Genomic DNA, 22,913 nt, shown 5'->3' with positions numbered 1-22,913 from the left:
AGTTCAGAGTCACATTATATGTGCAAGAAGTAGGGTTTTTCCAGTGAAATGTCCTCCATCAGTCAGTGTTCTAGATGACTAATAATATTTACAAGAGGTTTTCTATTGGTTTAAATTCATACTTCCAGCTAAGCTATTACAGTTTCAGAGTGTCTGAGCCCTCATTTTATTTTTCAGAGCATTAGGGATTTATTTCACTTTTTTTTTCAGTGCAGTGAAGCTAAATTAATAGAAAAGTGCTATAGTAATTTAAGGGTTTCTACACAGGGATTTTTTGCTCTACCTGAAAAACCCTGAAATTCTCCAGGTGATATTGACTAAATAGATTCAAGGCAGTGATATGAATTCTGCAGCAGATGTGACCATAGAGGGATCTGAAGAAAGTGCAGCTGTGTCTATTTGAAGTCAAGATTTTTATTCTTTCTGATGCATTTCACTACCAGGAAAGAGCAAGGCAGAAAAGAGACTGGGGAAATGGTGTGGGAAGAAGGCTCCTGAGTTTTGCCAAGACCCTTCAGGAACTATTTCCCTTCCTCTCTTTCTCCCTCCCTCCTCATCATCTAAACCCCTTGGAATTTAGCAGTGCTCACACAGCTCCTACCTGGTGAATTGATGGGATTTTCAGAGAGGAGGAAAAAGTAATGGGATGAGGAGGGAAACTTTTCTGATCCAGTACAGGAAGAGAAATTCTACTTTCTATATTTTCAGCATATCTACTTAGAGATGAGTCTGGTTATGATGTAGCAGCTTTACTCCTGTAAATATTTATTTCAGAGTAAATATCTCTGTGTACAGGTACAGCTTTTCTGGAATGAGAACCCTGATCTTGTTCAGCCTAAGACTCTAGTATTGACAAATTAACTCTTAACTGGTATAAAATCTACCTCCATATGCTTCACTACCCAGAACAAAACAAAACAAAACAAAAACGCCAAAAAACCCAAAACAAAACAGATCAAATCACCAGTAGTGGTTTTCTGGTCTAGGATTAACTTTTAGAATTTTTTCTCCTACAGCAAAGAATTTTTCCCAGAATATATTTTATCTTACCTATTTTAAATTTTTCAGCCAAATCTTGATCTGATTTTTAGATGAGCCTTGTGAACTGTTCAAAACCAGACAGCTGCCCTTCCCAAGAATTACCTGATCAATTGTACCACTGAGAAGTACCCTGCTGTACTTCTACCACAGAATATCCCTGACACTTGTGCTACTCTGGATTTCTTCCACCATCGCCAGGAGGACTTGGAATTCAGATGTTGTCCTCCAGCATGTGCTCCCAAATCACTTTTCCAAGAGAAAATCTGCTTCCCAAGTGCAAGCAAAGTCATTCTCTCTAAGGGAGACCTGTCCCCTCAACGTTTTTGGAAACAGCATGAGGTTTTCTTAGCCCACACTCTGAATGCCTGCCTGATATTCCCTACATCCTGATAACTGTGTGTGTAGAATGAGAGAGGAAACTGGAATGAGAAGGCTTCTTCTACCTCAAAATGCAAGGGAGACCAAGGAGGAGCACTTGAGAGAGCTTGGTTGAGTGAGCTGACCTGCCAGCAAGAGAGAAAACGGGAATGGAGTCAGGCAAACAATCCCAATGCCTGCACACAGCCTTGTGCCTCTGGCTCTCCCTCTGCCAGGAACCTGCAGCCTCTCTCCTGTGCTGACAAGGTTTTTGCAGTTTGTCATGACAGCTGAGTGTTCTCAAACAGAGAGCACAAATTACACACACACATGCTGCACCCCCTCCGATCTCCCTGCTACAGCAACACCGGGAAAAGCAGACAGGAGGCTCCATTTAATTGCCATGGGACATGAATAAATGTCACTGGTTTCAGTGGGAGTTATTTGTATCCTGCAGTGGGAGAGCAGCTCCCTGGTATCGCTGCCGCTCTCTGGCTCTTGGTAGCCAGGACTCTGCAGTCCTAGCAGGGCTAATCCTGCTGCCAATTTTCTCTCTGTTTTTGTCATTTTGTGCTCTGCTTTTGTTGAACATATCAGGGGCTATTAGGAAGAAACTTCCCCTCTGGCCTGTTATTCCATTATCATTCATTTTGAGGGTTTTTTTCACTTCATCTGACACATTTGATGTCAGTCTCTGTCAGAAATGAGTTTCTGGACTGGGGGGGAATCCAGGGGTTCAGGATGCACTGAGAGCTCAGAGCTGGAGGATGGGGATGCTGCAGATGCAAATGAGATAGGCACATTCAGCAGCATGAAATCCTCCTGCATTTTGCTCAGTCTCATTGCTGCAGGTGACAGAGGGGATCTACATGTCCCTCTGTGACCCCAGAGCCTCAGAGGTTTCCCACTTCAGAGGACTGTTCCCAGCTCTCTTTTCATCGATGTCCCAGCATGCAGGCATGTGCTAATCACTTTTAGCAGGCCCATCATTTGATTGACTTCAAAGCCCGACATCCAGTTGTTACCCCTCTTAAAAGATAAGAAAGGCCAGCAGGACAAGGGTTGTTTTTCCTGCCTTTAGTTTACAGCTGTCCTTTTTGTGTAGGTCAGAAATAAAAGGTGTTGTTTTGTGCAACATTTGTTGGATTTCTTTCAGCCATTGTTGGATTAGCTACTCATATCTTTGTCCAGAAAATGCATCAGAAAATGTAACAAAACGTCCTTCTCTGGTATCACACATTCAGACTGAAGAAGTGTTGCCTTTGCTTCTTTGAGTGCCTAAGGTTAAACAACTGCAGTGATCTGCCATGGAATTCACTCTCTCCAAAGGGCACCAAAACCACAAGGTCCTGTACAGAAAGTACGATCTCCAGAACAATATCCACAGCCAAAAACTCCTGTGCAATGGGCTCTTTCCATGGCAACATCTTGCAGATGGCTGAATTTCAGCAGTTATCTGGGTTGACACATTCATTATCCTGCACTGGAAGAACGGGCTTCTTACGCATGAAATGGTCATAAAGATGAACATAAGAAGTGTTCTGAACTCAGAAATGGGAAATTTAAACAACTGCCTTTTTACCCATCATGAACTCAAAGGTGTGGGTTTTCCAAGGAGAAGTGATTTCTTTTTATGGCAAAAAATTTATTCCAGGACTATTTTCTTCCCTTCCTCTTTGTGACCTGATTACAAATCTCTCTTATTTATTCATTATTTGTGTGTTAGGTAAATACCTTTAAGCATTTGATTTTGGTGTGCAAACCATTTTGCACATAACATTTTGCAAGCCTTTTGCAGAAATCTGAGATTTCTGATCAGTGTTTCAGGGCTTGCTTTGAAGGGGGAGGTGCTTTTTTTATGCCTCCTGACTGAATGACTGCTGTTACCAACTCAGCCAGCTGGAACTGTGGTCAGGAAAGTGGTGCCTATCCTTTTTTAACCAATGCACTCCATCCACAGGGCATGCCTTCCAACAACTGACCTTCAACTACTCTCAGGATGGGTTCAAGAACCATGGATTTGCCTCACAGCTTTGTTTATTATGCATTGAAGGCATCTAAGTGGTGGATATTGTCCCTGTTCTTGTATCTCTTTTGCTTTTGGGATTTTCAAAGTGAAGAAACCAACTTAGAGGTGTTTTTTTTTTCCAAATACAATGCAGAAAAAGATAGAAAACTACAAAAATGTTCTTTGCAAAACATAAGATTTGCTTAGCATGGAGTGATGCTCTCTGCACACACTGCCCATGCCTGTGCTGGGAAGGGAAAGGTGAGACCAGTAGGTGACTGAAGGCTAAGCACCAGAGAAGAAAACAAATCCAAGTGAGGCATGAAGGCACGAAGAAATATGTAGGAATTTTTGGTGCTAGTGGCTCGCATGTGTTGAGCTCAGTTTTCTGTGGGTGTGGGGGTTCAAAGGAATTGCACCATCTTTTTCCTCCTGAAATGGGGCTAATGTTTCTGATTCTGAGTGATCCTGAGAAAGAAACAGCTGTGAATGAAAGGTTCCCCAAATGTTCCAAAGAATGTGAAAAAAAATTTAAAAAATCTTTTATATATTTCTTCTTTTTCCCCCTCCACTCCCTTCATGCTCTCAGCATTCACTCCTACATCCCCACTTTTGGGGAACTTGCTTTCTTCCAGCCTGCTCTGTTTAAAGGTTTCTGTAGCTTAACAACTTTTAAGATTTGAGTCATATGCCTTTCTCAGTGACATCTTCCCTTCCCCCATGCCTCATCTAAAGGTTTCTGGATGTGGATCCACCGGATGTTTCCAGTCTAGAGCACAGCACAGCCATTGTGTGAGTTACATACGTCAAACGCTGCAGTTCAAGAGAGACACGGTGTTTGCTGAATGCTTGGAGTTCAGGGGTTATTTGACAAGAAACATCTTGATGAAGGACCTCTCCTTTCTGCAGCCTGTTGTTTGTGCCTGCTCTTGGAGATGAACAGCAATCCCAGCCCAAACAGGGCCCCTCTGTCCGACCACTGAACCAAGATACATGCTTGTTTCCAGTTGCTTTGGCTAGACAAGAAACAGCAGAGTTAATGGGCAGAAGGGGATATTAATTTGCATTTGAATACAGCCCAACACAGTTACTCAATGTTACTGCTGGGTAACGGGAAAATTAAGCTGCAAGGGAGTTAGCATATGGAAAAGAAATGTATCTGATGCTGAGAAGACAGACTGCAGTTGCAGTGAATTAGTGGCCACAGCTGTTAAGCAGGATGCCATGCTGCTCTCAGGGCAGTAGCAAAAGTAGATATTCCATTTTATACACAGTGTGACACAGTGTGGAGTGGCTGGAGAAATAAAATCAACTAACAGGAAAAAAAAAAAAGTGTGTATGTGTGTGGGAAGTGATGGAGTTGCAATATTAAAAGTCCAGTGATGAAAAACCACAGAGGCAAAGGAATGCAAGGGGAGGTATCCTGCCCTCTTTAAAAAAGCAATAAAACCCATAAAAAAGTTTCCTTCCATTTGCAGTGGGGCATTATTATTTTCCAGGAGTCTGGCTAATCACAGCAATTCTCCCTGAGTCAGACAGAGCCCAGAGCCAGATCTTTATACACGTTTCTATGTGTTATTATAGTTGAGAGCAATATGTGGTTACTGTCTCAGAGCTATTGCTTTTTTTATTCCTTCTTTTCTCAGGATCTGGGTTTCCTTCCCTGGCTGAGGGTCTAACTGAAGTGACCTTGTGAGCTACCTGCAATCCCAGGGAAATCAGGGGATGGATTTGGGCTGGAAAGGTTCATACAAGCAGCTCCCTTTCAGCTCTGGGTCTTTCATTTCATTAAGCCCTGGTTTGAACTGCAGCATTCATTGCTGTGTTCCCAAAAACACACAGCAGACTAATATGGAAAGCCACAATGTCTCCCCTCTATTTTATTTTCTTTTTTTAATAAGTGAAGACTCTTGAGATTAAAACACATACAAAGGCATGGCCAGACATTCTCACCCCTTTTCTTACAAGACAAACTCTAGTCAGAGCATTGCTTTTCCAAACTGGTTAAAATTGGTATCATCAATAAGCCAAACTTTTTTTAATGGCACAGTGACCCCACAGTGTTCAATACACTACTCACCTAAACTTTCAGTACCCTTTCAATTTTGACATGTGTTCCAGGAAAATATAAATGTATGGAGACATTTGAATTATTTTTTTTTCCTAAAGAAATCCCTAGGATTTAGTTCCACATCTGCCAGCAGTACTGGTGTGTGGCTAAACACATTGCATGGCTTTGAACTTCTCAAGCGTGACTGCAAAAGGATATTGCCTGTGCTTCTTATTGGTTATATCAGATGAGTGCCACGTCAGTCCTTTGCTTGCTTTGCTGATCTCATTAGAAATAATTAAAGTTTTTATCGGGTTCACATCTAGTTTCTTTGTTTAGGTGGGGCTTTTTCAATGTGTTGGGGTTTTTGTTTTGTTTTTATTTTATTTTATTTTTTTAACAGATCATTTACTTGTGAAACCTTGCCACACTGCCGTTCACCCAGTTATTATTACTGAATTCTTTCTGAGGGTTCACTACCTCTCTCATAAATCATTACATTTCCATTTAACAAATTTAATAGCAGGATCTGGTTTCAATCCTCCCTACACAGAAAAGCTACTTCAGCTTTTTGTTCAGACAAGGAACTTGGTGGAATGTGCCTGGTGCTCTGAGCAGCTCCCAGCCCTCAAAGCATCTCCTTGCTGGGGTCAGCTGGGATGCCTGGGGCTGCACATTGCAGGGATCTGGGCCTTCCTCACCTCTTCTGCTGAAGAAATAAATGGAAGGAAGAAAAAATAAGGGCAAAGAAATAAGCTGTTGTTTTGGGGTTTTTTCATCAGTCTAAATAAAAGGGAGAAAAAATTCTGGTTTTGAGCTGAAAAATCATGAAGATTCTGAATACACTGAACATTTTGAAGGGGGCAGATTTTGAGTAATTGCAGTGCATGAATTAAGATATATTTATATACAAAGCCAGCACTGCCATAGTACATTGGACATTTCACCCTGCCCATATACCCTCAGAGAGGGAGATATACTGACCACCACCATATAGACACAGAGCAGCAGCAATTCTCATGAGCAGTTCACATCTTGTTCATGGTCCCTAGGTGTAAGAACATGCTACATGGAGGTGAGGAGGAAGAATTCAGCACTGAAGCTTGTCCTTAGTGAACACCTCCCATCTCAGACACCCAGCCATCATTCATTGCAGGGGATCACAAATCATTCCTCAGCAAAGACTGAAAGTGCAGACTTACAGGAATTTGCTGAGGACTAGCTGACATATACTGAATAATTTGTTTACCCTACAATCATATTTTCAGGTGGATGTTCCTTTAAAGGCAGCTGATACCTTCTTGTAGGCATGCACATAAGTTTTGGGGTTGTTCTTGATTTGACCCAGTCAGCGCTTGGCCTTGACTTTAGCTGATCCCAGCACAGAAGCCCCTTGGGAACTCCTGAGGTTCCCAGCTGAATACCTCACCTGCTTTGCCCCCTGGGATAAAGGGGGGATACTCTCATCAAGCAAAAGGCAGGATATGAGAGGAGAAAGATGAGATCCTGGGAGAAATAAGGGCAAACAGGAAGAATACACTTCCCTAACTCCCTTGGATTTGTGACTGCCTTCACAACACTCTGCAGCACAACTCTGCAGTGGTGACCGTCTCCCTCTGGCAGTCTCAGCTTGGGCAGGGCCTGATTCAAATCCATTAAAGCCACTCTAAGATCCTCTTTGATTTCAAAGCGCTTTGGATTTAGGCTTCTTTCCCATCCAACAGGAGCCCCTTCCAAATCAGCTCCAAGGCACATCAGCTGGATGCTGTGCAAAGGGTTTCAAGCATCAGTTTGAGCTCTGTGGGTATTAAAGAGCACAACGTCCTACTCGATTTTCAATCAGCCACATTCTGCCAGAAGTTGTATTTTGAAAGAAAGGAGAAGGGAAAGGGGAGGTAATCCCTCACACAAGTGTATGCAGTGTGCACCAGTAGAACATAAGGAAGACATAATGACATCTTATTAAAACAATCATTGAAATGAAAATTGATTATTTACTTTGTAACCCATTATGCTTTCCCAGAAAGTAGTTTTCAGATATAATTTTCAATTTTCTTTGAACCAGATGCGTCTCTAACCACAATCATATTTACAGCTCACAGATGTTGCCAATTTCAAGCCACCAGAGCAGAAAGGAACACCAGGAAGAAAGAGAGGGATGAAAACTGGTCAAGACTACAGGTCTGGTGTCTATGGGCAGGACCAGAGCTCACTTGCATGTGCAGATGTTTGTTTTCCCAAGGACATACTGATGTGCCACTGCAGGTGACATGGAGGGGCAGAAAGAGGGAAGCCCCTGACCTGGTAAGTTTTCTTATTGTACCTGTCCTTGAAGCTCCAGTCTTATCCAGGATTTAAGAGAACTGTTGTAGTTAGCAAAGAGGAATAACTTCATAAACCTAAACATAAAATAACTTCATAAACATAAACAATTAAAACTATTGCTCTCATCTTTGCATCTTTGGTCTTTATCTCAGAGTCTGGATACTAACAACTGGGAAGCTCATCTGGCTCAGTTGCAGTAGAAATAGATTAATAACTTTTTGAAAGGTCATCTCTTCTGTAAATAACACAAAGACTTGATTCCAAGCAAAGTTGTGGCACCCCCTAACATGTAGGCAGGTCAGTAATCACAGCCTGGATGACACCATGTGCCTGGCAAATCGGATCTTCACATACTCTTTCTTAAATGCCTTAGAGAAGAAGAAAATAATGGAGGATTTCAGGAAGAAAATGAACCTTTCAAGACCCTTCTAAGTCCAGAGAATCTGTGTCTGTGTCTTTCCATGACTGCAGGCTGAAGCAATATGAAGCAAGAGAAATGTTAAATTTGCACATTCTGTTTCAATGCACACGTACACACATCTCACATGCAGCCCCCGGGGTGGTTGGAGCTGTGACATGGAAACAGTTAACCAGAAAAGTTGTCCCTCACCAGCATCAGATTCCTGCCAGCAGGTAACAGATGTCTTTTGCCACCAGGAAGGGCAGGGGGAGCAGTGCCATTATTCCCAGCTCTGGAGCAGGTATCAGCTGCCTGTCTCATTCTTCCCAGGGCAGGCTTACACGGGCGCTGTCAGAAGGTGTGATTCAATCCTGCTTGGATCCCCACAGCCAGATGAAGCCCTGCATGAACCCATCAGATGGCAGAGCTCAGAGCTGCTCCCTCCTGCTGCCTCAAAGCCTGGCTCACTCTGGAAGTGAGCACCCGCTGTCAGGCTTTGTGTGCAAAGCCTGATTCGCCTGCTTCGTCTTTCCGCGCTCGGAACAGCTGTGTTCAATCAGATCTGACTGCGAAGTGAACTCCTGAGCACACAAATGCTAGCGATGATCTGTGCAATTTCATCATCCTGTAATTGGCAGCCATACTGCCTAAGGGGCTCTGAGCTCCTGACCAGCACTGGCACTTTCCTGAGCCTTTCCTGAGCTCCATTCCCCGAAGCGACGTGTGCATGTACAAGAGCCGAGCAACAAAACACTCCCCAAAGCGTGGTGGGTTCAGCCCAGCCAGCAGCTCACTCATTTCCTCCAGGTGGGATGTCAGAGAGAATCGGAAGAGTGAGAAAACTTGTGGGTTGAGATAAAGACAGTTTAATAGGTAAAACATAAGCTGCACATGCAGGCAGAGCAAAACAAGGAATTTATTCACCACTTCCCCTGGGCAGGCAGGTGTTCAGCCATCCCAGGATAGCAGGGATCCATCACACCTTGCTGGAGAAGACAAACACCATCACTTTGAACATCCCCCCCCTTCTTCTTCTTCCCCAGTGCTATGTGCTGAGCATGATGCCATATGATGTGGGATATCCCCTGGGTCAGCTGTCCCTGCTGTGTCCCCTCCCAATTCCTTGTGCACCTTCATCCTCCTCACTGGTGGGGTGGGGTGAGGAGAAGAAAAGGCCTTGGCTCTGTCTAAGCTTTGCTCTGCAGTCAAAAAACCATCACTCTGTTTTGGTCATGCATCTAAAAGCACAGCTCTACACTAGCAACTAGGAAGAAAATCAGCTTTATCCCAATGTGCTCAGGGAGGAGAATTGGGCATCAGAACCTGGTCATGGCTGGCACAAATGAGAGAGATTCTGTTTCACCAGGTTATTCCAGTTCCAAAGGACTTCACAGAGATGAAAATATACCTTGTCCAAGGCCAGGTCAACCCTCTTCTGGTTTCACCAGCCATGCTGGTGCCCTAAATTCCCACTGTCCTGGTTAGCAAAGCCCCAGCCATTCTGAGAGTGTGTCAATGAAGGAGGAGGCCAATTGAGAGCCAAACTCTGGATTTTCATGTAAATTCAAGGTAAATCCTAAATCACAAAAAAGCTTTCAGATTACACTGAAATATACTAATAATTTTACTGGAATTATTTAAAGTTGTGAGCAATTTATGAGATAAAACAGGAACTGGAGAAAATGTTTTTCCATGAAGGTAGCCCCAGCTGCTGTCAGTTCATGGCCACATCACTGGATTTTTCCCTTACACCTTCTCACTGCAGCTGTGTCCAGGTTTGCACAAGCTCAGCAAAGCTTTTGGCACAGCTGCTGCCCTTGCTGCTCTGACAAGTGACCCAGCATTTATCTCTTCTATAATCAGGATGACCCTGAAAGTGGCCTATGGTTGATTCATAGCTTTGTGAAGCCTTTCCAAGGTGCTTGCAGCCACATGAATCTCAATTCTCTGGTGTGCCTACAGCCTTGCTTGAGATTGCAAGCCCCCCTTAATTCTGACTGCGCAGGACTGCATATCCAAGCCTTGGTAGGACCTGGAGACAGGGTGGTGATAAAATGTGCTGCTCTACTGACATGGCTTTTCTCTTCTTCCTGATGGTGAAAGTAATTGCATTTGGATCTCTCTACATCTCCATGCAATATGTTTCTGAGAGACAGAATGGGTGGGAAGATTTCAAAGGGCTGCTCTTCTTCTCTTGCTTTCGCTCACAGTATGAAGGGTTCTGCACATCCTGCCACAAGCACTGCTCTTGCATCTCAGCTCTTCTTGTGCTTCCTGCTGGAAGGCAGAAGAAGCAAGGGTTTAAATCAGGTGCACTCTCTTACCAGGATTTGAGCCAGCCTTGGCTCAAGGTCTCTTAAACCTGCTGCTGTGAGGTTCATTTCCCTTAAAAATTAAAGCCCATGTTAAAATTAGTATACTGTAGTATTTTGTACTATATGGTGCCCATGCATTTGATGTGTGGAACGTGTCCTCATACGAACCCAGTGGCTATTCAAACCTGCAAAGTTTTGTTCATTGTGTTCATCTGAGAGAGCTACAAGAGCCTGTCCCTGGATCCTGCCTGCAAGGCTTGCTGCCCTTCCTGAGAGCTCATTAGGCAGTGGAATTGTACACAGGACCTGAGCAAAAGCCCAGTGGAGCCAGTGAATGATTTTCTATTGATCCAAGCCCTTGAACTGAAGCAGCACAGGCAAAGCAAATTGAGAAAAGCTTCTGCTTTCAAACCATCAGAACAATATTTAAATTTCCCTATATTGCCTCTTTTATTTTATTTTGTTTGGGGTTTTTTTTGACTCTGAACTATTTTGTTCAGATTTTCCCTCTATATATCTTCTTGTATTTCTAAATGCAGTTACTAGTCAGGGGAGAAGATGATCAAGAGGCAAAAATCAAGGCAAAACTATGGTAAATGCATCTTTATTTAATACACTAACAGGAGAAAGGAGTGAACCACAAACTATTGTAAGAATAATTGCAGTATTAAAACAGTAACAAGAAATTTTAATATATCATGGTCTTGTTATTAAAAATTGTTCTTTATCTGATGAGTTCCTTGTGCTTTAATTTAATTAAATCTTCCTCACTCACATGGTATGCAGAAGACAGAAATCTTCAGCAAAGCTGTCAAATGGCTACATTATCTGGGAGTGCAATGCACACTTCCTCAGGAAATGAGCATTTTTCTTTGGAAAAATCATGTTTACTACATCTACTCTGGCAAAGCTTATCCCCATTGAAACAGAAGAACAGCTGAGGAAATGAAAGCTTCATTTACCTGAGCTGAGACAGGGAAATTTAGAGCAAAAGAACCCAAATTTCTAAAAAAACAGATGTTAAAATCTGGTGGAAAAAACACAGCTGGAAAAGAAGGAAAAGCAAATGTTACATGGATACTGCATCAACTGCAACATCATCTTGCTTTTTTGCCTCGTTAGCCTGCTGTTCCCCTTGCTTGATTTGTTGAACCAGCGACAAGAGACTCTCCACCCTGGAAACAAACTCGCATTAAAAGAGAAATAAAAAGTGTGTGTGTCTCCTATGGACAACTTACACTGGGAACACCAGCAATAGACTGGGAAATTAATGCTTCTCTAGGTGTATGCCAGCTGTCCAGCTTACACTAAACAATGTTCTTAATTAGTGGTAATGGGTAGGCAAATTCCTGGAAGTGCATAACTGGTTTTATTTTTTTTTATAGTTATGATCACTTTAAGAAAACAACATATTACAGATGATGGCTAACAAGGACAAAGGAAATGTCAATTAGAAAATATGGCTCTAATCAACTGAAGTCACCTTAAAGCACGAATCACTGTAAATGCATTTTATGTTCAAATAGTAAAAACAGAGCTAGCAAAAGACAGAAAACTGTGTTGTGAAAAGAAAAAGCAGAGCTTTTCTGCTAAAAGCTATTCTGCTTCCCAAGCTGAAAGGACAACACAGAAATTAATGAGGAATTGTGACAAATCACACAAAGGCACTGTCCTCATGGTGCTGCCCTTGGTGAGCAGAACGCGCCTGCACTGTCAGAGCAGGGGAAGGGATGTGGTCTGTACATCTCTGTCACCACCTGCAAGGCACTTGCAGTGACACACTGTTGCTTTGATGAGCGTGGCTATTGCCCCTTTTATAGTGGCACTATATATATTTTATTTTTCAGGATGTACCACTTAATTTTCAGGTGTCTGTTTTAGGCTTTTTCAGCTCTCTTGGATATTAACACAACACTGGCAGACGTGATATAGGGCCCATGGAAAAGCTGTGTCCTCCTGGAGAGGCAGCTGGAAGGCAGATGAGTTATGTGAAGGGAGCCAAACTGCATTAAACATCTCTGTTTAGACATCTGAACCAAGTAAGGAGAGATTTCAGGTCCTGTAAATCCTGTGCTGTCCTTGCAACATCACAGCTTGCCTGGCTCAGTATGGACCTTCCCACCAGACACTCTCTGAAAACTGCTGAACACGAAGGGATAAGGCAAGATCACAGCTCTGAGCTCAAAACTATGTTCTACACCCAGAAATGTACTGGCATTTGAAATTTAATTCCTTCCTCTGTGGAAGGTGTACACTTCAGATGAAGAAGCAAGTGGGCACATTTAAGGGAGGTTGTGGCATTGAGGAGGGCATCCAAGAAGTTACATCTCTGATCTTTCCAAACTTGAGCTTCTGTGTGATTGGTGACACTGAAGGGAGCAGAGAGTGTCAGGTTTCAGGAGAAGATTCCATGAAAAAGTCCTTTTGTGGTGTCTCTTCATTGTTGGCACTAATGAAGATTGGAGTTTTTAAGATAATTTTTGTGGGGTACTTGAGAGATGGATGCATGGATGGATGGATGGATGGATGGATAGATAGATAGATAGATAGATAATAGATAGATAGATAGATAGATAGATAGATAGATAGATAGATAGATAGATAGATAGACAGATAGATAGATAGACAAACAAATGTAATTTTTGCCCCTAGCTTTAAGGACACAGAAGAAAACTGTTCCCCCAGAGCACAAAGTAACCATTATCCAAACACTGTTAAATGGAGCAGATCAATCTGCAAAGTGAGGAAGGAGATGTCTCCCATCCATCATGATGGCACTGCTGAAGGCCAGGATACGAAGGTTTGATTTTGTCTACTCTGACAGCACTCATTCAGCCAGCAAATCTCTGCCACCTTACACACAGCTCTGAAAGGTAACTGGCAGCATATTCATGACTTAGAGATACACTGACTCAAGCAAACACCATGAAAATATATCAGCATAATCTGGAGAGCAGGGGACAGGGAGGGATATGAATTATTCCCCCTTCAGAATAGGGGTGCTCAAAACTGCTATTTGTGCTGCTCTAAACAACTCAGAAAGCAGAGTCTGTGCTGAGAATACAAATCTTGCTATTATTATCTTATCTTGGTGGTTTCAGGGTAGATTTTACCAGGAACCAGAGATGAGCAGCTTCCTCCCTTCTTAAGTAGCACTTTCAGTATTTGCAACCATGAAGGATTAAAACTAGTATTAAGCAGCACCAAAAAATTAATTTATTTGAAAAATATCACAAGATAAAAGGAAAGCCATTTCTCTTGGTAGCCCTATCTTTTTTACTTCTTAATCCTTTTTACCAAGGCATGACTGAGTACCTCCATCATTGACCACAGCATAATGTACTTTCAAATACATTAACTTAACATAACAACCTGGCTGCAATAGCTTGGATTTGGCACTGGCAGAAAATCCTATTTGAAAGGCCTGGCAAATTCATTCAGGGTCTGAACTTTGTGTTGGCTGACCCAGGTCACTGTCACAGCAACCTGGAGAGCTGAGGGACAGCTCTGGCTTCAACTGGCTTGACGTCATGACCAGGCTGACAGGGTGGGTGTACAGCTTCAGCATGAAAAGTCATCCTTTAACCTATATAAATGTAGATTTAATTGGCTGGTAACTCTCTCCAGGTGTCCCATGGGAAACTGCAGGTAAATTACTGACTTTAGTGACAAGGTGACCTCTGGGAATGGCAGACAATTTATATTACACAGAGGTTTGGAGGTTCAGTACTGCCCAGTGTGCTGTCAGCTTTGGCTGCAGATCAGTGCTTTAAGTCTGTTCACTGGCAGCTCACAACGAGAGTGGAAGATAAACCAGCCATGAGATCTTGTCTGGGACATCTTCACATCATCTCCTCTTGTGTCTGGACACATTATCCACGTTTCCAGGGCATGTTTACATTGGAGAGCTCCTTGCAGGGATTCCCAAGATCACCACACCCGAGATGTTGCTGAAGCAGGACACTCCATAATCACCTCAGCAGATCTCTACCCCAACAAATTAGACCTCTTGAGAGGCAGCTGATTATGAACCTGAGAACACTTGGAGGCTGCACCACTCTCCACATCACAGCTAGAGTCTGCACTGTGTGTGAGCCCCAGCCCCTCGGTGCTCTCTTCACATTGAAATCATTTGTACAGCTCCAAGCAAAAATAGGGCATGATCACCAGGGAGTCTGATAGAATCATAGAATCATTTAGGCTTTTTAAGATCATTGAGTCCAACCATAAAATAACTTTCAGGAAACTATACAATCAGGGAGGGAATAAATTGGTCCAGAATGAGCTTTGTGAAATGGTTGCAGACCAGGCCAGAAGAGCTCGAGGATTAAGAATTTCTCTGATGCTGAGGCTCAGTTTCCTCTTATGTGTGAATGTATTTTGATAGCTGGCATGTACACATTCCAATTAGCATTTCAACTAGACTTGGAAATCTCTCACATTCAAGTGATGTGTTACAACACACCCATGTTTTCTGGAATCTTCAAGACAAAGTGTAAAATATCCTTAGAGCAAAGAGACATTGTCAAGTTGCCCCATTTTCACACAGGCCAGTGACTAGCCATTATAGGTATGTATTTTTTAAATGGAAAAACAAAGATTTATTGAATTATGCCTTTTAAGGCATTTTCATAGCTAAAACCTGCCCCCAACCTGCAAAGTAACAGAAGCAGGGCAGGAACTGAAGCAAACATTTTGGCTCTATGTGTTACTACAGCATGAAAATGAAAACATTTAACAGTTACAGATATTCTGGCTGCAAAGATTAATCTGAGGTCAGTTCCTGCCCCTAGACTGCCCTGCAGGTCTATTGCATTTTGTTGTAATTGCCTAAATGTAATTGAGAGTGAGAGTAGAACCTTCAAACCTTTTTTTCAGTTTTTCACTGTTTTGTTTGTGCTTCTGCTGCCACAAAGCATTATGAACTGATGAAAAAATTAGCAGCTCTGAAACAAGTTAAAATTGGTTGGGAATCAAAAAGACGAGGAAAATTCAAGTGAAAAAATTTGAATATAAATGGAAGAAATGGCCACCTCTTTCAGCATTGCACTTTATAGTTTAGTTATTATAGTTATTAATATATTATAGTAATATATAAATTATTATATTATTATATTATAATTATTATAATGGAAAGCAATATTGTAACATGGGAATTGCTGTGACTTATATATGGTTTCATAAAAATGACAAGAATTTGAGGATTGTGCTGCCTCTTAAACAAATAAGAAATCTTACTGCCTCAGTAACATTTGGAAATTTGAGATAAAGCCAAAGACCCATATCTTATATTAACAAATTACTGTCTCCTAGCAGAGGCCTGCATAGCCTTTTGTACAATTAGTGACAAATTTGGGCCCTGTCACATATTTAATGCATGGAAAGTAGAACTAGTCTGTATGATGGATGATGACTGGGTAATGATTGTAAGTAATGGTGTATTTGTACATCTGAACAAAGCAGAGAAAGCAATTAGCCCTTCCCGTAAGCCCTCCATCACTGACAGGCTGTCATGCTTCTTCAGCTTCCCTGGGCTAGAGGAGTGGAGAGGAGAAAAGGAGGTGCTGGGAAAAATAACAGAAGGTAGAGAGGAAGGAGAGCAGAGCAGGCTGTTCCTGAAACCCAGTCTGGGTGACTTGGGTGCCCTTCTTTCTGTGTCCCAGGGAAGCCTTTTTCCCTTCCAGCTTCATCACTGCACATGCTGTGCATCCACTTGTCCCTTTTCTGGCTCCTTGGCAGTGTCTGCATGTCTGATCCAAGTGTCTCACCCCTAGGCAATCACATTCCAGCACTTCTTTCTTCCTCCTGTCTCTTATGCACTTGCTCATGCTCTACATCATAAATAATTGTGTGGAAAGAGCAGCTCATTTCTGAGGAGCCAGCTTTGTCTTCCCTCCACCCCACAAAAATAAGAAAAAATAAATACAGGGAAAAAAAATAAGTTTAATTGTTAGAAAAGAAATAAGGAAAAGAGCAAAGAACTTTATTATGGTAAAACACAGATCAACCCTGAACATTTGAGTAGACTGTGCAAAACTTTTCTAGAAAGTGGAAAATGTTCAAAGGGAAGGAAAATTTGATTTGAGGAAATGAACAGCAGCTAAGGAGATTAGTGTTCATCAAACTGCAAGGGTAGAAGAGTGAAGGAGGAACTATGGAAGATCTATAAAATTATGAGTCCCAGTGAGTTGGTGATGTGAGAAAAATTATTTGCAGTCCCTGCCAGTTGACAGCTAGGGGCAATCAAATAAATCAACTGGCAAGTCTACACCAAAGCAATCAAAGCAGGATATTTCTTCAGACAATGTACTCATCTGGGAAAGTCCCCACTCCTGCCATCTCCCTGCCTAGCTTTCCTTTTTCATTCTCCTCTACAGTTCAGGCAATATTATTTTCTCTTTCTACTCCACACCTCTGCACACATCAGAAATCCTCTCCACAATATTTTCCTCCTGCACATCCATTGGAGCTCCCAATATCATCACTGCAGCTACGCTGGCTTTTACTCTCCTACTAATTGGCCCTAGTACAAGGCAGTGCCCATGAAAATCTCCCTTCCATCCTGAAAGCCAAATCCACGAGCTGTGTCATTCCCTATAAGTCATAAATGCAGAAATACTGACCTGCAGACATGAGATTCACATCAGCATTCCCCTTCTGCTCAGGTGGGAGGGGAAGGTGCAGATTGGGTGATGTGAGTTCCTTTCTGAACTGAGCATTGCTGCAGATCAGGAAGCGCCAGACCAGGATTCAGGTATTTCAGGTATCTTGTCTGTCATCCCGCTCTGTTGTCTCTGAGTATATCAGCAACTTTCTCAGGGTCACTGGGATGTCATCACAGCCCATTAATTCTGCAAATGTGCTCATGTCCCTCAGTGTACAGAGGGACAGAAACTCCAGGGGCAGTTTCTGGCAGTTTTTCCTCCTGGAAGTGGAGAAGGCACAGAGAGCGAGACTGGCACAGGAATGTACTAGAGGCATTTGCAGAAATTCACGCTCCTGTTCCTCAAAACAGCATGAAAAAAGTCCTTCTTTAATCTTTAGTAAAGAGCAAACTGGGTGAAGACTTCACAGAGAAATGCAAAATACTGAAGGATATAATGGTAACAAAGATACATTTGACCCCAGGTCAAATAGAAGAGAGAAAGAATGAGCTACAGATAAGAAAGCTGCAGGCAGGAGGGAGTGAGGGGAAAGCAGAGGGCCAGGGGAAACAAACAGGAAAAATACTTTCTTTGTTCTTGAGTTTTAATTTCTGTATGCCTAGCTGAACTTCTCTATGAAGGTTGTTGTGCATGGTTTAGATTTGGGGGTGTTTTGGTGTGTTTTTGTTTATTTCAAGGAATAAAGCCACTTCTATAAAGTGGTTGGTAACAGAGGAGTTTTTTGAGTATATCTAATACTTATTTGAATAGGGGAATTCCTTGAATTTATATACAATAAACAACATATTATGTAAATCTGCTGTGGGTTACAACAATTTAGCATGATTTCACCAGAGAAATGGCCACTCAACTCCTTCAGATGTTTTAACATCTGTGCATGGATGTTTTAATATGTTACTTTTTGTCAGTCAAAACATTTTTATTTCTGAGACTACCCCACCTGACACACAATGCCCTTTTGGCAGTGTGATATGCATTAAGTTTGATTTAAAGGAATGGAAATACTCGAAAAATAATTTCATTATAATAATTTAAGAATCATCAGGTTGATTTCCCTCTCTAGTACAGTGAAAGAGTTAGTAATGACAAAATCTACCTGCAAGAATCTTTGTCAAATCTTGACATCTTTTTGGGTGGCTGCAGGGTCAGCAGCTGGAGGTGGCACTGACACAGGCCCTGTTGGGCCAGGGATGGACCTGGCAGCAGCCACAGGCTGGAATGAGTTTGTTAAATGTGATGATTCTGTTCCCACTGAGGGCTGTGCAGGAACTCAGAGTTCCCCTCTCAGGGAGACACGAGGTGCTGGTGGCAGGATTGTTGTCTGCATATTGTTTCTGAGAGAGGTTCTAGTGCTTTCCTTAGAGCCTATGATACCACTTCAACCAACTTTTAATCTGAGAAAAAATCCACAACCCACCCATTGCCCCTGTCAGCCCATTTGCTTCCCACAAATGTGTCCTTGATCACCCTCACCATACTCAACTGGCTCAGTGCAGAAAGTACTGGGCAAAAATACCTCAAAACTGGGTTTGCAACAGTTCAGTGAGATAACTCTAATGGTCCCTCCTGGCCTTTGTGTTTGTGATTCTTAGAACACTCACCCCTGCTGTCATGAGCAAACAGGTCTGGAAGAGATAGGGCTGGAAACCAGGAGATCCTCCATTCCATTCAGCTCACAGACCATGAGGTCAGCCTTTTCTCACTGTCTATTTACCTAATGCTATAATCATATTTAATCTATTTTTCAGACTAGGAGGAGAAAGTCCTGCTGGAGACTTTCATCAGTTTATTTTTCCTTTTAGCTTTGTCCAGCTCTTTATGCTCAAGCATATTAGGTGATTCTAGTGAACTAAAGCCCGGTGAAGCTGAAATCCTTGTCTCAGAAAACTTAGTCTTTCTCTTGCCCTTTTTCCATTTTCAACAGCAATTAAAGGAAAAAATGTCCCCTTATTATATCCCATCACCTGCTGAATCATGAGTCGATATCCTGAATTACAGTGGGAGGCTTTTAAAAAATACTAAACTCATTATTCTCTGACCTAGTGATTTATATTGTGATCCTTCTCGGGAAGAAAATGCACCAGGGCTGCAAAGTGGGAGAATGAAATCAGGAGCACGTTGTAATAAATTGAGCAAATGGTACCCCAAATGATAAAAACTGCAGTCAGGAGGAAGGAAAATACCAGGGCTGTGTGAAATATGCCAATTTAAATTGTCATGGTTTTGACAGATCAAAACCTATGAGCTTTTATTTGAGGTAGGTTTGCTTTCTCAGAGATCTCACTGAAGCCATAGGATCTGACAGAGCCCATGTGCAGCTGAAAAGAGAAATGTCTGGTGATCTTGCCAGATGCATCTATTTACTGCTGAGACTTACCAAACATTCACAGCAAGTCCTGAGATGCTCTGGATTGCTCTTTTTGGAGCTGAATAACATCCAATGGTTCTTTCTTCTAAAGGCTTCAGGTGACAAGCAGAGTCTCACTCGTCCATCTGAAGGCACCTGCCTCAGACTGATCATTCATTCAAGCATGGCCTTTCTATCTACCACACATTCAGCAACACAGATTTTGGCAATCTTCCTCCAAGTTCTGTCCATAGTGGGTACCAGTGAAGATCAGAGACAGGCAGTCTTTGAGGAAAATAAACAGTCCAGCATTAATGTCCTCCTTTAACCTGTTCAGAGGGTGTGGAATTGGTGCTGTACTTTCCAAACTGGAAACTCTTCAACATTCTTGTGGTATAACAGTGAGTAACCAAAATGCCTGGATGCTCTTTTCACATGCTGTGTCTGCCAGAGGGCCCTCAAAGAGGCAATTTAGCCTTTCATAGCAGCAGGTTGGCTTCAGTCACAGTCAGCATTGGAAAAGGAAAGCTGTTCTGAGCAATGAAACACAGAATAGCTAACACTGCCCAACAGTGCCCATCTTTACTGCATTTCACACAAACCAGGCTGATGCGACTTCAAAGACCTAAAAAAATGCCCTGAGGTGCAATGCATTTATCAGGTGTTTCACAGGATAAGTCTCTTCTCTCAAGTCTTTGGAGTTTTCCTGGCATGAGATAATAATAGAACAAACCCCATCTTGCCTATGCATGTTAAGTTAAGATCAGCTAAATTAATTTCTCTTAGTTTGGACAGTTATTATTTTGTCATTTGCCTCTGGATTTTTACATCCTGTAAAACCCAACTGCAACATGTAGTGCAGTTCTGTGCATACAAAAAAATATCAGCTGAAGTTTGCTGCTTAAAACAGGTAGGAAACCTCTGTGGAAACAGGTCTCACATATTTTTACAACAGTTTATCCAACCTTACTGCTGGTAAATCTTCAGGGAAATATTTGTCTTTATTTTCAGCTTCTTTAAAAGGAAAGTTTTATCTGTTTCCACTTTCATTCAATCTTAGTTAATCTTGTTGTAAGAGAAATAGCAAAGTTCATGCTCAGGCTGAGACCAGTCCAGGGAAGTACTCACCAGTGTGAAATGTCCTACTGACTTCCAGAGGGACTGAATGTTTCAGCTTCTGCATGCTCCTAAGTGCATTGATTCTGGGGAATTTCTGATCTCTAAACCCGAAAATATGACCACAGAATATATCCCAGGAGGGTGTCAGCTTGGCTCCTGGGGAAGCAGGAGCAAGGAGGGTGGTGCAGGGGAGCTGTGGGTGCTCAGCTGCAGAGCTCCAGACTCCAGCAGCGGGGCTGAGGTGGCTGCCATGGGAGCATCTGTGACACCAGAAAATGTGAGCGCCCTACCCTGTGCCCTGCCTCCCCATGGGACACTGCAGCAGAGAGCAGAGGCTTAGGACTGCAAAGTCCAGAATATCTGTACAAAGCCAGAGTCACCAGAGGACTAAGATAATACACAGATCATGAGGGGCAGACAGGCAGCCTCTTCCCATGACCTTCCTCCGTAGCAGGGCGAGGCAGCACCAGCCCTGGGCATGGCACAGCACTCTGCAGCTCTTTGCAAAGGTGTGAGGTGCCAGGGCCCCTTGTCAGGTGCCCGTGGCAGCACAGGGAGAGGTGATGTTGGAGGCTGCCACACAGACCCGCCTGGTTTCTCTGGGGCTCGGGAGGTACAGCACACTTCTGTTATGTAACCAAAGCTTTTTTATGCAACTGCTCCTCCAGCGCTGCCCAGTAAGATCCGATTATTATGGAGGATGAAAAACATTGTTATTTTTAACAGCTGGATCAAGGCTCAATGGGCTTAAAAGGACATTCAGTAGCAGCTGCTTCCGTAAGGCTTTCAACAGTGGTGACCACTGCAAAAACTGTTTGCCTCTGTTTTGGACACTGCTTTTCCATGGCATTTGTGTCGCCTTGCAGCTGCAAATGAAAGGTTGAATCTTTTTTCCATAAACTGCTTGTTGCAGTTCATCCAGGCAATGGAACAACAGCTTTCCAAAAGCTTCCCTTCCATGAGGTTAGGGAACATGAAATAATACCAGTGCTTCTGGAAGGTAATATCTCAAACCACAGCCTACTGTTCACACAGGACATCTCTCCCTAAGCACCTATTGCTAATAGCTCATACATTGTGCGATATTAAAATCCTTTATCCAACACTCAAATCATTCTTGATTTCCAAGGCTTTGAAGTACTGCAATGTTAAAAGTCAAAGAGTGAGACTATTCCAACTGTGCCATACCTGATGCTCACCTCTGTGCCTTGACTGTGGTAAGTGTACTGCGAGCCATTACAGTGCACAGGTTGAGCAGGAGGTGTCTGGGCTTTTGAGGAAAAGTATCATAGTTTAGTTATTCAACTTCCTGTCTTTCCTGAAGAAAAACAAAACAAAACAAAAAAAAAAACTAACAAAAAAACCACCAAAAATAACCAAAAAAGCAAAAAAACCCATACCTGAAATGGTCAGGTAAACTTTCATTTTTTGTTCAGATGCATATGCACAAACCTCAGACCTCAATCTTCCTGAAGTTTTCAGAGCTGGGGTAGAAGTTTGTTTCACTCCAAAGGCAAGTAAGGTTCCAGCTGAGATCTCACATACCTTGGATGTCCACAGTGCTAAAGGACACTGGAATGTCTTTTTTCTCTGGTGCTAGATTAGATGGAATAGAGCAGTACAGATCTTATATTTTAGATCAGTCATCTAAAGCATTCTAAATCTCAAACTATTCAAGTTTATTATGCAGATTATTTCGAGCCTTACAGGCTGAAGTTCCATTGATTTTCTGTACCTTCTCAGGCCAGCAGAAAGTGTCTGACAAGTGTTGGACAGTCAGAGTATGTTGTGAGTCTTTATGGCTCACTGAGAATTTGGAAATGGTTCCAGATGTGTTTCTGTAAAAGGTTCTTCTGCAACCTGAACTAACAAAGATTCGACTGACTGGAGTATGCAAATCTAAGTTCTTTTACTGCCAGTGGCAAAAACCCACATTTTTCATCAAAGGATGATTTCTTTCACCTCAAACATCTATTTCAGAATGGAGCAACTAATCAGAGATGTGATTTATTGTAGTGACCATATCCAGTTGGCAAAGACTAGGTACAAATTTAATTCTCAATAGCTGAAGAAAATTAAAATCAACCTTACCTGGAAAATGAAAAGAACCTCTCAAGAGTTTTAAGCAAGCAGAAAAGTGCATAAAAATCAAATTTTATTCTGTGTTGCATGTTGTATTAGATTGAAATGCAGTGCACTAGGTGAGCTGAAAGATGATCACGAGACAAAGCAGGATTAACTTGATGTTGATCACACAGCTCTGTTAGTCAGGGTGTGCAGCACTGT

The 22,913-nt window shown here is 42.4% G+C and overlaps 1 long non-coding RNA gene across 1 annotated transcript; it reads right to left on the bottom strand.

Moving 5' to 3' along the window:
- Window positions 1-9,031: 9,031 nt before the first annotated feature.
- On the bottom strand, window positions 9,032-21,060 carry LOC117243990. Its single transcript, XR_004496262.1, has 2 exons — window positions 17,120-21,060; window positions 9,032-10,458 (listed from the first exon to the last, which is right to left on the bottom strand). It is a non-coding gene; the product is annotated as an uncharacterized LOC117243990 (long non-coding RNA).
- Window positions 21,061-22,913: the final 1,853 nt, after the last annotated feature.

The sequence above is a fragment of the Parus major genome, chromosome 2 (genome assembly GCF_001522545.3).
Source record: "Parus major isolate Abel chromosome 2, Parus_major1.1, whole genome shotgun sequence".
In the NCBI taxonomy this organism is placed as follows: domain Eukaryota; kingdom Metazoa; phylum Chordata; class Aves; order Passeriformes; family Paridae; genus Parus; species Parus major.
This window is presented reverse-complemented; position numbering and strand designations above follow the sequence as displayed.